Source organism: Oncorhynchus tshawytscha, linkage group LG08, assembly GCF_018296145.1.
Source record: "Oncorhynchus tshawytscha isolate Ot180627B linkage group LG08, Otsh_v2.0, whole genome shotgun sequence".
In the NCBI taxonomy this organism is placed as follows: domain Eukaryota; kingdom Metazoa; phylum Chordata; class Actinopteri; order Salmoniformes; family Salmonidae; genus Oncorhynchus; species Oncorhynchus tshawytscha.
The window spans coordinates 89,931,241-89,943,770 of record NC_056436.1 but is presented as its reverse complement, the minus strand read 5'-3'; positions in this window follow the sequence as shown (position 1 = coordinate 89,943,770).

Genomic DNA, 12,530 nt, shown 5'->3' with positions numbered 1-12,530 from the left:
GGTGGGTTAACACCTAGGTACGGTGGATTAACACCTAGGTACCGGTGGATTAACACCTAGGTACGGTGGATTAACACCTAGGTACCGGTGGATTAACACCTAGGTACCGGTGGATTAACACCTAGGTACGGTGGGTTAACACCTAGGTACGGTGGATTAACACCTAGGTACGGTGGATTAACACCTAGGTACGGTGGATTAACACCTAGGTACGGTGGATTAACACCTAGGTACCGGTGGATTAACACCTAGGTACCGGTGGATTAACACCTAGGTACGGTGGGTTAACACCTAGGTACGGTGGATTAACACCTAGGTGGATTAACACCTAGGTACGGTGGGTTAACACCTAGGTACGGTGGATTAACACCTAGGTACGGTGGGTTAACACCTAGGTACGGTGGGTTAACACCTAGGTACGGTGGATTAACACCTAGGTACGGTGGATTAACACCTAGGTACCGGTGGATGGATTAACACCTAGGTACACCTAGGTGGATTAACACCTAGGTAGGTGGGTTACCTAGGTACGGTGGGTTAACACCTAGGTGGATTAACACCTAGGTACGGTGGATTAACACCTAGGTACCGGTGGATTAACACCTAGGTACGGTGGGTTAACACCTAGGTACGGTGGATTAACACCTAGGTACGGTGGGTTAACACCTAGGTACGGTGGATTAACACCTAGGTACGGTGGGTTAACACCTAGGTACGGTGGATTAACACCTAGGTACGGTGGGTTAACACCTAGGTACGGTGGGTTAACACCTAGGTACCGGTGGATTAACACCTAGGTACGGTGTGTTAACACCTAGGTACGGTGGGTTAACAGGTAGGTACACATGGGTTAACACCTAGGTACGGTGGGTTAACACCTAGGTACGGTGGGTTAACACCTAGGTACGGTGGATTAACACCTAGGTACGGTGGATTAACACCTAGGTACGGTGGGTTAACACCTAGGTACGGTGGGTTAACACCTCGGTACGGTGGGTTAACACCTAGGTACGGTGGGTTAACACCTAGGTACGGTGGGTTAACACCTAGGTACGGTGGATTAACACCTAGGTACGGTGGATTAACACCTAGGTACGGTGGATTAACACCTAGGTACGGTGGATTAACACCTAGGTACGGTGGGGGTTAACACCTAGGTACGGTGGGTTAACACCTAGGTACGGTGGGTTAACACCTAGGTTACGGTGGATTAACACCTAGGTACGGTGGGTTAACACCTAGGTACGGTGGATTAACACCTAGGTACGGTGGATTAACACCTAGGTACGGTGGGTTAACAGCTAGGTACGGTGGGTTAACACCTAGGTACGGTGGGTTAACAGCTAGGTACGGTGGGTTAACACCTAGGTACGGTGGATTAACACCTAGGTTACGGTGGATTAACACCTCGGTACGGTGGATTAACACCTAGGTACGGTGGATTAACACCTAGGTACGGTGGGTTAACAGCTAGGTTAACACGGTGGGTTAACACCTAGGTACGGTGGGTTAACAGCTAGGTACGGTGGGTTAACACCTAGGTACGGTGGATTAACACCTAGGTACGGTGGATTAACACCTAGGTACGGTGGATTAACACCTAGGTACGGTGGATTAACACCTAGGTACGGTGGGTTAACACCTAGGTACGGTGGATTAACACCTAGGTACGGTGGATTAACACCTAGGTACGGTGGGTTAACACCTAGGTACGGTGGATTAACACCTAGGTACGGTGGGTTAACACCTAGGTACGGTGGGTTAACACCTAGGTACGGTGGATTAACACCTAGGTACGGTGGGTTTAACACCTAGGTACGGTGGATTAACACCTAGGTACGGTGGATTAACACCTAGGTACGGTGGGTTAACACCTCGGTACGGTGGGTTAACACCTAGGTACGGTGGATTAACAGCTAGGTACCGGTGGATTAACACCTAGGTACGGTGGATTAACACCTAGGTACGGTGGGTTAACACCTAGGTACGGTGGATTAACACCTAGGTACGGTGGATTAACACCTAGGTACGGTGGATTAACACCTAGGTACAGTGGATTAACACCTAGGTACCGGTGGATTAACACCTAGGTACCGGTGGATTAACACCTAGGTACGGTGGGTTAACACCTAGGTACGGTGGATTAACACCTAGGTACGGTGGGTTAACACCTAGGTACGGTGGATTAACACCTAGGTACGGTGGATTAACACCTAGGTACGGTGGAACACCTTAACACCTAGGTACCGGTGGATTAACACCTAGGTACGGTGGATTAACACCTAGGTACGGTGGGTTAACACCTAGGTACGGTGGATTAACACCTAGGTACGGTGGATTAACACCTAGGTACGGTGGATTAACACCTAGGTACGGTGGATTAACACCTAGGTACCTAGGTGGATTAACACCTAGGTACCGGTGGATTAACACCTAGGTACGGTGGGTTAACACCTAGGTACGGTGGATTAACACCTAGGTACGGTGGGTTAACACCTAGGTACGGTGGATTAACACCTAGGTACGGTGGATTAACACCTAGGTACGGTGGGTTAACACCTAGGTACGGTGGATTAACACCTAGGTACGGTGGATTAACACCTAGGTACCGGTGGATTAACACCTAGGTACCGGTGGATTAACACCTAGGTACGGTGGATTAACACCTAGGTACGGTGGATTAACACCTAGGTACCGGTGGATTAACAGCTAGGTACGGTGGGTTAACACCTAGGTACCGGTGGATTAACAGCTAGGTACGGTGGGTTAACACCTAGGTACGGTGGATTAACAGCTAGGTACGGTGGGTTAACACCTAGGTACGGTGGATTAACACCTAGGTACGGTGGGTTAACACCTAGGTACGGTGGGTTAACACCTAGGTACCGGTGGATTAACACCTAGGTACGGTGTGTTAACACCTCGGTACGGTGGGTTAACACCTAGGTACCATGGGTTAACACCTAGGTACGGTGGGTTAACACCTAGGTACGGTGGGTTAACACCTAGGTACGGTGGATTAACACCTAGGTACGGTGGATTAACACCTAGGTACGGTGGGTTAACACCTAGGTACGGTGGATTAACACCTAGGTACGGTGGGTTAACACCTCGGTACGGTGGGTTAACACCTAGGTTTAACACCTAGGTACGGTGGATTAACACCTAGGTACGGTGGATTAACACCTAGGTACGGTGGATTAACACCTAGGTACGGTGGGTTAACACCTAGGTACGGTGGGTTAACACCTAGGTACGGTGGGTTAACACCTAGGTACGGTGGGTTAACAACACCTAGGTACGGTGGGTTAACACCTAGGTACGGTGGATTAACACCTAGGTACGGTGGGTTAACACCTAGGTACGGTGGATTAACACCTAGGTACGGTGGGTTAACAGCTAGGTACGGTGGGTTAACACCTAGGTACGGTGGGTTAACAGCTGGGTTAACACCTAGGTACGGTGGGTTAACACCTAGGTACGGTGGATTAACACCTAGGTACGGTGGATTAACACCTCGGTACGGTGGATTAACACCTAGGTACGGTGGATTAACACCTAGGTACGGTGGGTTAACAGCTAGGTACGGTGGGTTAACACCTAGGTACGGTGGGTTAACAGCTAGGTACGGTGGGTTAACACCTAGGTACGGTGGATTAACACCTAGGTACGGTGGATTAACACCTGGATTAACACCTAGGTGGTGGATTAACACCTAGGTACGGTGGATTAACACCTAGGTACGGTGGATTAACACCTAGGTACGGTGGATTAACACCTCGGTATGGTGGGTTAACACCTCGGTATGGTGGGTTAACACCTCGGTACGGTGGGTTAACACCTCGGTACGGTGGGTTAACACCTAGGTACGGTGGATTAACACCTAGGTACGGTGGGTTAACACCTAGGTACGGTGGATTAACACCTCGGTATGGTGGGTTAACACCTAGGTATGGTGGGTTAACACCTCGGTACGGTGGGTTAACACCTAGGTATGGTGGATATGCATATTGTTGATAGCATTTGAAAGGAGAGACTTTGAAGTGTGTGGAAATGTGAAATTTATGTCTGCCTTGTTTAGGGGCAGAAGGACAGATTTTTACCTCATCAGCTCAGGGATTCGATCTGGCATCCTTTCAGTTTTTAGTCCAATGCTCTAACCACTAGGCTACCTGCCACCCCAAAATGTGTAAACTTACATTTTTTATTACCATATCATTTTTGTATGTTCTCTGTGGTTATGTACTTGAAAAGGTATCAATTGACCAATTTGGCACATTTGGGCAGACTTGATACAAAATATTGTCCAGTATTGCAATGCTTCACTGGATCAATCTGAAACTTTGCACACACAGTGCTGCCATCTAGTGGCCGAAATCTAAATTGCGCCTAAACTGCAACATTATATTATGGCCTTTCTCTTGAATTTCAAAGATTGAAAATCCATGTTTTTTGTTTGTAGTATCTTTTACCAGATCTAATGTGTTATATTCTTCTACATTAATTTCACATTTCCACAAACTTCAAAGTGTTTCCTTTCAAATGGTATCAAGAATATGCATATCCTTGCTTCAGGTCCTGAGCTACAGGCAGTTAGATTTGGGTATGTCATTTTAGGTGAAAATTGAAGAAAAAAAGTGTTCGATTTTAAAGTGTGTGAATTTGAGCATGTCTCCATTAGGCCTATGGATATTTTTTTTTATCAGCATGAATTAGATTGAGCAATAAAAGCCCCACTTTTATTCCATAGTCTGGGATCCACACAATGCAGCTGTTGCAACAACGCATTTTTCACTGGCTGTCCATTAGTTTCAAAAACAAGGATTGATAGGCAGCTTAAACTTCTTGATTTCAACCATTATTGTGTTCAAATACACATTTAGATTTGTGAACATCCATCCACAATAACCACAACATCCACAACAACCACAACATCCACAACAACCACAGTCCATAAGGAGCAAACAGCTCAATGAGAGAGCAGCAGTGTGATTCACATCAATGCTCTATGTAGATATAAATAGTAAGTGATATCCGTATCGCCGTAGACTACATCACTGCTGTCATCCTCGGGCGGCAGGGTAGCCTAGTGGTTAAAGCGTTGGACTAGTAACCGGAAGTTTGCAAGTTCAAACCCCCGAGTTGACAAAGTACAAATCTGTCGTTCTGCCCCTGAACAGGCAGTTAACCCATCATTGAAAATAAGATTTTTTTCATAACTGACTTGCCTAAAGGTAAAATAAATAATAAATCCTTATCTCAAAGCGTTTATTCGAGTTGGATAATATTTGGATGCTGACAGCAGTCGCACCATTGGAAGACAGTAGCCTATGAAAAGCCTGTTCCCTTTTCCCGCGGTCCATTAAACACATTTGGTGTGTCATCATAGTGGAAGAAACTTAAACTCTCGCCTTTTTTCAATGCTGATTTGAATGTCAATCAGAAAACAGAGTAGTGTCTCAGATTTTTTTTTCTGAATTTGAAAGTAATCCTCAAAGTAAATCATCTAGTTTTTCAAAAGTAAAACATAACAACAGCAGGGCCAGCAGTAGATCAATGTCAGCCAGCTAGCAGCAGGGCCAGCAGTAGATCAATGTCAGCCAGCTAGCAGCAGGGCCAGCAGTAGAGCAATGTCAGCCAGCTAGCAGCAGGGCCACAGTAGAGCAATGTCAGCCAGCTAGCAGCAGGGCCAGCAGTAGATCAATGTCAGCCAGCTAGCAGCAGGGCCAGCAGTAGAGCAATGTCAGCCAGCCAGCAGCAGGGCCAGCAGTAGAGCAATGTCAGCCAGCTAGCAGCAGGGCCAGCAGTTTGTCAATGTCAGCCAGCTAGCAGCAGGGCCAGCAGTAGATCAATGTCAGCCAGCTAGCAGCAGGGCCAGCAGTAGAGCAATGTCAGCCAGCTAGCAGCAGGGCCAGCAGTAGATCAATGTCAGCCAGCTAGCAGCAGGGCCAGCAGTAGAGCAATGTCAGCCAGCTAGCAGCAGGGCCAGCAGTAGAGCAATGTCAGCCAGCTAGCAGCAGGGCCAGCAGTAGAGCAATGTCAGCCAGCTAGCAGCAGGGCCAGCAGTAGATCAATGTCAGCCAGCTAGCAGCAGGATCACAGTAGATCAATGTCAGCCAGCTAGCAGCAGGATCACAGTAGATCAATGTCAGCCAGCTAGCAGCAGGGCCAGCAGTAGATCAATGTCAGCCAGCTAGCAGCAGGGCCAGCAGTAGATCAATGTCAGCCAGCTAGCAGCAGGGCCAGCAGTAGATCAATGTCAGCCAGCTAGCAGCAGGGCCAGCAGTAGATCAATGTCAGCCAGCTAGCAGCAGGGCCAGCAGTAGATCAATGTCAGCCAGCTAGCAGCAGGGCCAGCAGTAGAGCAATGTCAGCCAGCTAGCAGCAGGGCCAGCAGTAGATCAATGTCAGCCAGCTAGCAGCAGGGCCAGCAGTAGATCAATGTCAGCCAGCTAGCAGCAGGGCCAGCAGTAGAGCAATGTCAGCCAGCTAGCAGCAGGGCCAGCAGTAGAGCAATGTCAGCCAGCTAGCAGCAGGGCCAGCAGTAGATCAATGTCAGCCAGCTAGCAGGAGGATCACAGTAGATCAATGTCAGCCAGCTAGCAGCAGGATCACAGTAGAGCAACGGCAGCCAGCTAGCAGCAGGGCCACAGTAGAGCAACATCAGCCAGCTAGCAGAAGGACCAGCAGTAGAGCAATGTCAGCCAGCTAGCAGCAGGGCCAGCCCCAACTATGAATGAGCAGTCTTTCTGGCCATACAGTGAGGGAAAAAAGCCTTGTCTCAGGATGGTAAATTGGTGGCTGAAGATATCCCTCTAGTGGTGTGGGGGCTGTGCTTTGGCAAAGTGGGTGGGGTTATATCCTTCCTTTTTGGCCCTGTCCGGGGGTGTCCTCGGATGGGGCCACAGTGTCTACTGACCCCTCCTGTCTCAGCCTCCAGTATTTATGCTGCAGTAGTTTGTGTGTCGGGGGGCTAGAGTCAGTTTGTTATATCTGGAGTACTTCTCCTGTCCTATTCGGTGTCCTGTGTGAATTTAAGTGTGCTCTCTCTAATTCTCTCTTTCTTTCTTTCTCTCTCTCGGAGGACCTGAGCCCTAGGACCATGCCTCAGGACTACCTGACATGATGACTCCTTGCTGTCCCCAGTCCACCTGGCCATGCTGCTGCTCCAGTTTCAACTGTTCTGCCTTATTATTATTGGACCATGCTGGTCATTTATGAACATTTGAACATCTTGGCCATGTTCTGTTATAATCTCCACCCGGCACAGCCAGAAGAGGACTGGCCACCCCACATAGCCTGGTTCCTCTCTAGGTTTCTTCCTAGGTTTTGGCCTTTCTAGGGAGTTTTTCCTAGCCACCGTGCTTCTACACCTGCATTGCTTGCTGTTTGGGGTTTTAGGCTGGGTTTCTGTACAGCACTTTGAGATATCAGCTGATGTACGAAGGGCTATATAAATAAATTGGATTTGACTTGATTAGCATTTTAATGAGGGAAATAAGTATTTGACCCCTCTGCAAAACATGACTTAGTATGACTTAGACGTTTCTTGTAGTTGGCCACCAGGTTTGCACACATCTCAGGAGGGATTTTGTCCCACTCCTCTTTGCAGATCTTCTCCAAGTTATTAAGGTTTCGAGGCTGACGTTTGGCAACTCGAACCTCCAGCTCCCTCCACAGATTTTCTATGGGATTAAGGTCTGGAGACTGGCTAGGCAGCTCCAGGACCTTAATGTGCTTCTTCTTGAGCCACTCCTTTGTTGCCTTGGCCGTGTGTTTTGGGTCATTGTCATGCTGGAATACCCATCCACGACCCATTTCAATGCCCTGGCTGAGGGAAGGAGGTTCTCACCCAAGATTTGACGGTACATGGCCCCATCCATCGTCCCTTTGATGCAGTGAAGTTGTCCAGTCCCCTTAGCAGAAAAACACCCCCAAAGCATTATGTTTCCACCATGTTTGACGATGTGGATGGTGTTCTTGGGGTCATAGGCAGCATTCCTCCTCCTCCTCCAAACACGGCGAGTTGAGTTGATGCCAAAGAGCTCCATTTTGGTCTCATCTGACCACAACACTTTCACCCAGTTGTCCTCTGAATCATTCAGATGTTCATTGGCAAACTTCAGACAGGCATGTATATGTGCTTTCTTGAGTAGAGGGACCTTGCGGGCGCTGCAGGATTTCAGTCCTTCACAGCGTATTGTGTTACCAATTGTTTTCTTGGTGACTATGGTCCCAGCTGCCTTGAGATCATTAACAAGATCCTCCCGTGTAGTTCTGGGCTGATTCCTCACCGTTCTCATGATCATTGCAACTCCACGAGGTGAGATCTTGCACGGAGCCCCAGGCCGAGGGAGATTGACAGTTCCTTTGTGTTTCTTCCCTTTGCGAATAATCACACCAACTGTTGTCACCTTCTCACCAAGCTGCTTGGCAATGGTCTTGTAGCCCATTCCAGCCTTGTGTAGGTCTACAATCTTGTCCCTGACATCCTTGAAGAGTTCTTTGGTCTTGGCCATGGTGGAGAGTTTGGAATCTGATTGATTGATTGTGGACTGTGGACAGGGGTCTTTTAAGAGTGTGCTCCTAATCTCAGCTCATTACCTGTATAAAAGACACCTGGGAGCCAGAAATCTTTCTGATTGAGGGGGGGTGAAATACTTATTTCCCTCATTAAAATGCAAATCAATTTATAACATTTTTGACATGCGTTTTTCTGGATTTTTTTGTTGTTATTCTGTCTCTCTGTTCAAATAAACCTACCATTAAAATTATAGACTGATCATTTCTTTGTCAGTGGGCAAACATACAAAATCAGCAGGGGATCAAATACTTTATCCCTCACTGTACCTCCATGCCTGAGCCTGTACGCTAATTAAAACAGACGTTAAAATAACATGAGGAGCCAAACTAGGAGAGCAGAGACGAGGAGGAGGCTGTACGCTAATTAAAACGGATGTTAAAATAACATGAGGAGGAGAGCAGAGACGAGGAGGAGGCTGTACGCTAATTAAAACGGACATTAAAATAACATGAGGAGGAGAGCAGAGATGAGGAGGAGGCTGTACGCTAATTAAAACGGACATTAAAATAACATGAGGAGGAGAGCAGAGACGAGGAGGAGGCTGTACGCTAATTAAAAAAATAACGGATGTTAAAATAACATGAGGAGGAGAGCAGAGACGAGGAGGAGGCTGTACGCTAATTAAAACGGATGTTAAAATAACATGAGGAGGAGAGCAGAGACGAGGAGGAGGCTGTACGCTAATTAAAACGGACATTAAAATAACATGAGGAGGAGAGCAGAGACGAGGAGGAGGCTGTACGCTAATTAAAACGGATGTTAAAATAACATGAGGAGGAGAGCAGAGACGAGGAGGAGGCTGCATGCTAATTAAAACGGATGTTAAAATAACATGAGGAGGAGAGCAGAGACGAGGAGGAGGCTGCATGCTAATTAAAACGGACATTAAAATACCATGAGGAGGAGAGCAGAGACGAGGAGGAGGCTGTACGCTAATTAAAACGGATGTTAAAATAACATGAGAAGGAGAGCAGAGACGAGGAGGAGGCTGTACGCTAATTAAAACGGACGTTAAAATAACATGAGGAGGAGAGCAGAGACGAGGAGGAGGCTGTACGCTAATTAAAACGGATGTTAAAATAACATGAGGAGCCAAACTAGGAGAGCAGAGACGAGGAGGAGGCTGTACGCTAATTAAAACGGATGTTAAAATAACATGAGGAGCCAAACTAGGAGAGCAGAGACGAGGAGGAGGCTGCACGCTAATTAAAACGGATGTTAAAATAACATGAGGAGGAGAGCAGAGACGAGGAGGAGGCTGCATGCTAATTAAAACGGATGTTAAAATAACATGAGTAGGAGAGCAGAGACGAGGAGGAGGCTGTACGCTAATTAAAACGGACATTAAAATAACATGAGGAGGAGAGCAGAGACGAGGAGGAGGCTGTACGCTAATTAAAACGGACATTAAAATAACATGAGGAGGAGAGCAGAGACGAGGAGGAGGCTGTACGCTAATTAAAACGGATGTTAAAATAACATGAGGAGGAGGCTGTACGCTAATTAAAACGGATGTTAAAATAACATGAGGAGGAGAGCAGACGAGGAGGAGGCTGTACGCTAATTAAAACGGACATTAAAATAACATGAGGAGGAGAGCAGAGACGAGGAGGAGGCTGCACGCTAATTAAAACGGATGTTAAAATAACATGAGGAGGAGAGCAGAGACGAGGAGGAGGCTGTACGCTAATTAAAACGGACATTAAAATAACATGAGGAGGAGAGCAGAGACGAGGAGGAGGCTGTACGCTAATTAAAACGGACATTAAAATAACATGAGGAGGAGAGCAGAGACGAGGAGGAGGCTGTACGCTAATTAAAACGGATGTTAAAATAACATGAGGAGGAGGCTGTACGCTAATTAAAACGGATGTTAAAATAACATGAGGAGGAGAGCAGAGACGAGGAGGAGGCTGTACGCTAATTAAAACGGACATTAAAATAACATGAGGAGGAGAGCAGAGACGAGGAGGAGGCTGCACGCTAATTAAAACGGATGTTAAAATAACATGAGGAGGAGAGCAGAGACGAGGAGGAGGCTGTACGCTAATTAAAACAGATGTTAAAATAACATGAGGAGGAGAGCAGAGACGAGGAGGAGGCTGTACGCTAATTAAAACGGATGTTAAAATAACATGAGGAGGAGAGCAGAGACGAGGAGGAGGCTGTGTACGCTAATTAAAACGGATGTTAAAATAACATGAAAATAACATGAGGAGAGCAGAGACGAGGAGGAGGCTGTACGCTAATTAAAACGGATGTTAAAATAACAGAGACGAGGAGGAGGCTGTACGCTAATTAAAACGGACATTAAAATAACATGAGGAGGAGAGCAGAGACGAGGAGGAGGCTGCATGATAAAATTAAAACGGACGTTAAAATAAGGAGAGCATGAGGAGGAGGCTGTAGCAGAGAAAATAACATGAGGAGGAGGCTGGAGGAGGCTGTACGCTAATTAAAACGGATGTTAAAATAACATGAGGAGGAGAGCAGAGACGAGGAGGAGGCTGTACGCTAATTAAAACGGATGTTAAAATAACATGAGGAGGAGAGCAGAGACGAGGAGGAGGCTGCATGATATTTAAAACGGACGTTAAAATAACATGAGGAGGAGAGCAGAGACGAGGAGGAGGCTGCACGCTAATTAAAACGGATGTTAAAATAACATGAGGAGGAGAGCAGAGACGAGGAGGAGGCTGTACGCTAATTAAAACGGATGTTAAAATAACATGAGGAGGAGAGCAGAGACGAGGAGGAGGCTGTACGCTAATTAAAACGGATGTTAAAATAACATGAGGAGGAGAGCAGAGACGAGGAGGAGGCTGTACGCTAATTAAAACGGATGTTAAAATAACATGAGGAGGAGAGCAGAGACGAGGAGAGGAGGCTGCACGCTAATTAAAACGGATGTTAAAATAACATGAGGAGGAGCGCAGAGACGAGGAGGAGGCTGTACGCTAATTAAAACGGATGTTAAAATAACATGAGGAGGAGAGCAGAGACGAGGAGGAGGCTGTACGCTAATTAAAACGGATGTTAAAATAACATGAGGAGCCAAACTAGGAGAGCAGAGACGAGGAGGAGGCTGCACGCTAATTAAAACGGATGTTAAAATAACATGAGGAGGAGAGCAGAGACGAGGAGGAGGCTGTACGCTAATTAAAACGGACATTAAAATAACATGAGGAGGAGAGCAGAGACGAGGAGGAGGCTGCATGCTAATTAAAACGGATGTTAAAATAACATGAGGAGGAGAGCAGAGACGAGGAGGAGGCTGCATCTGTAAGAGGCTTCAAAACAGTGAAGGGATATCTGAGCATTTTGTTGTGATTGTAGCAGCATATTGCAGAACTTACTTGTCATATCAGTTCTTAGGCCGATTAGAATAATCACTAGTCACAAGCCAACTCTCTTCAGAAAGCAGCGTTCAAAATATTATTTTAATGTTTATATTTACTCCATAAACATTATTACTAAACTCAGCAAGTCACTAATATTACATTGTCACCATACAGGCTGGATCACAAATATGTCAAACCTTTGCAACAGTTACACCATAAAAACGGAATAAAACTCAAATCATTTACATGAAATTCTATAAAACAGCAAACTGCTCACAAATGTTGAATATTTTTTCCAGTCCAGATGTTTTTTTCTTTGCTTATTTGTGTTTTGCACAACAACACAACACTCTCACAACAACACAACACTCTCACAACAAGAGCAATATCTTATTATTTCAAAACTCCCATCAAAATGGAGATATTTCACATTGTTGTTTCTTTCATATTTGGGTTTTTAAACCCAGAAGCATTTTATTGAACATCCTTTCCACTGCCTGTACAGGGGGATAAACGGTTACTCACACACAAATACTTCACAGCACTTTCTAAGAAAAATATACACTTACAAAATATGGTACAAATTGGCAAAAAATATACAAGAT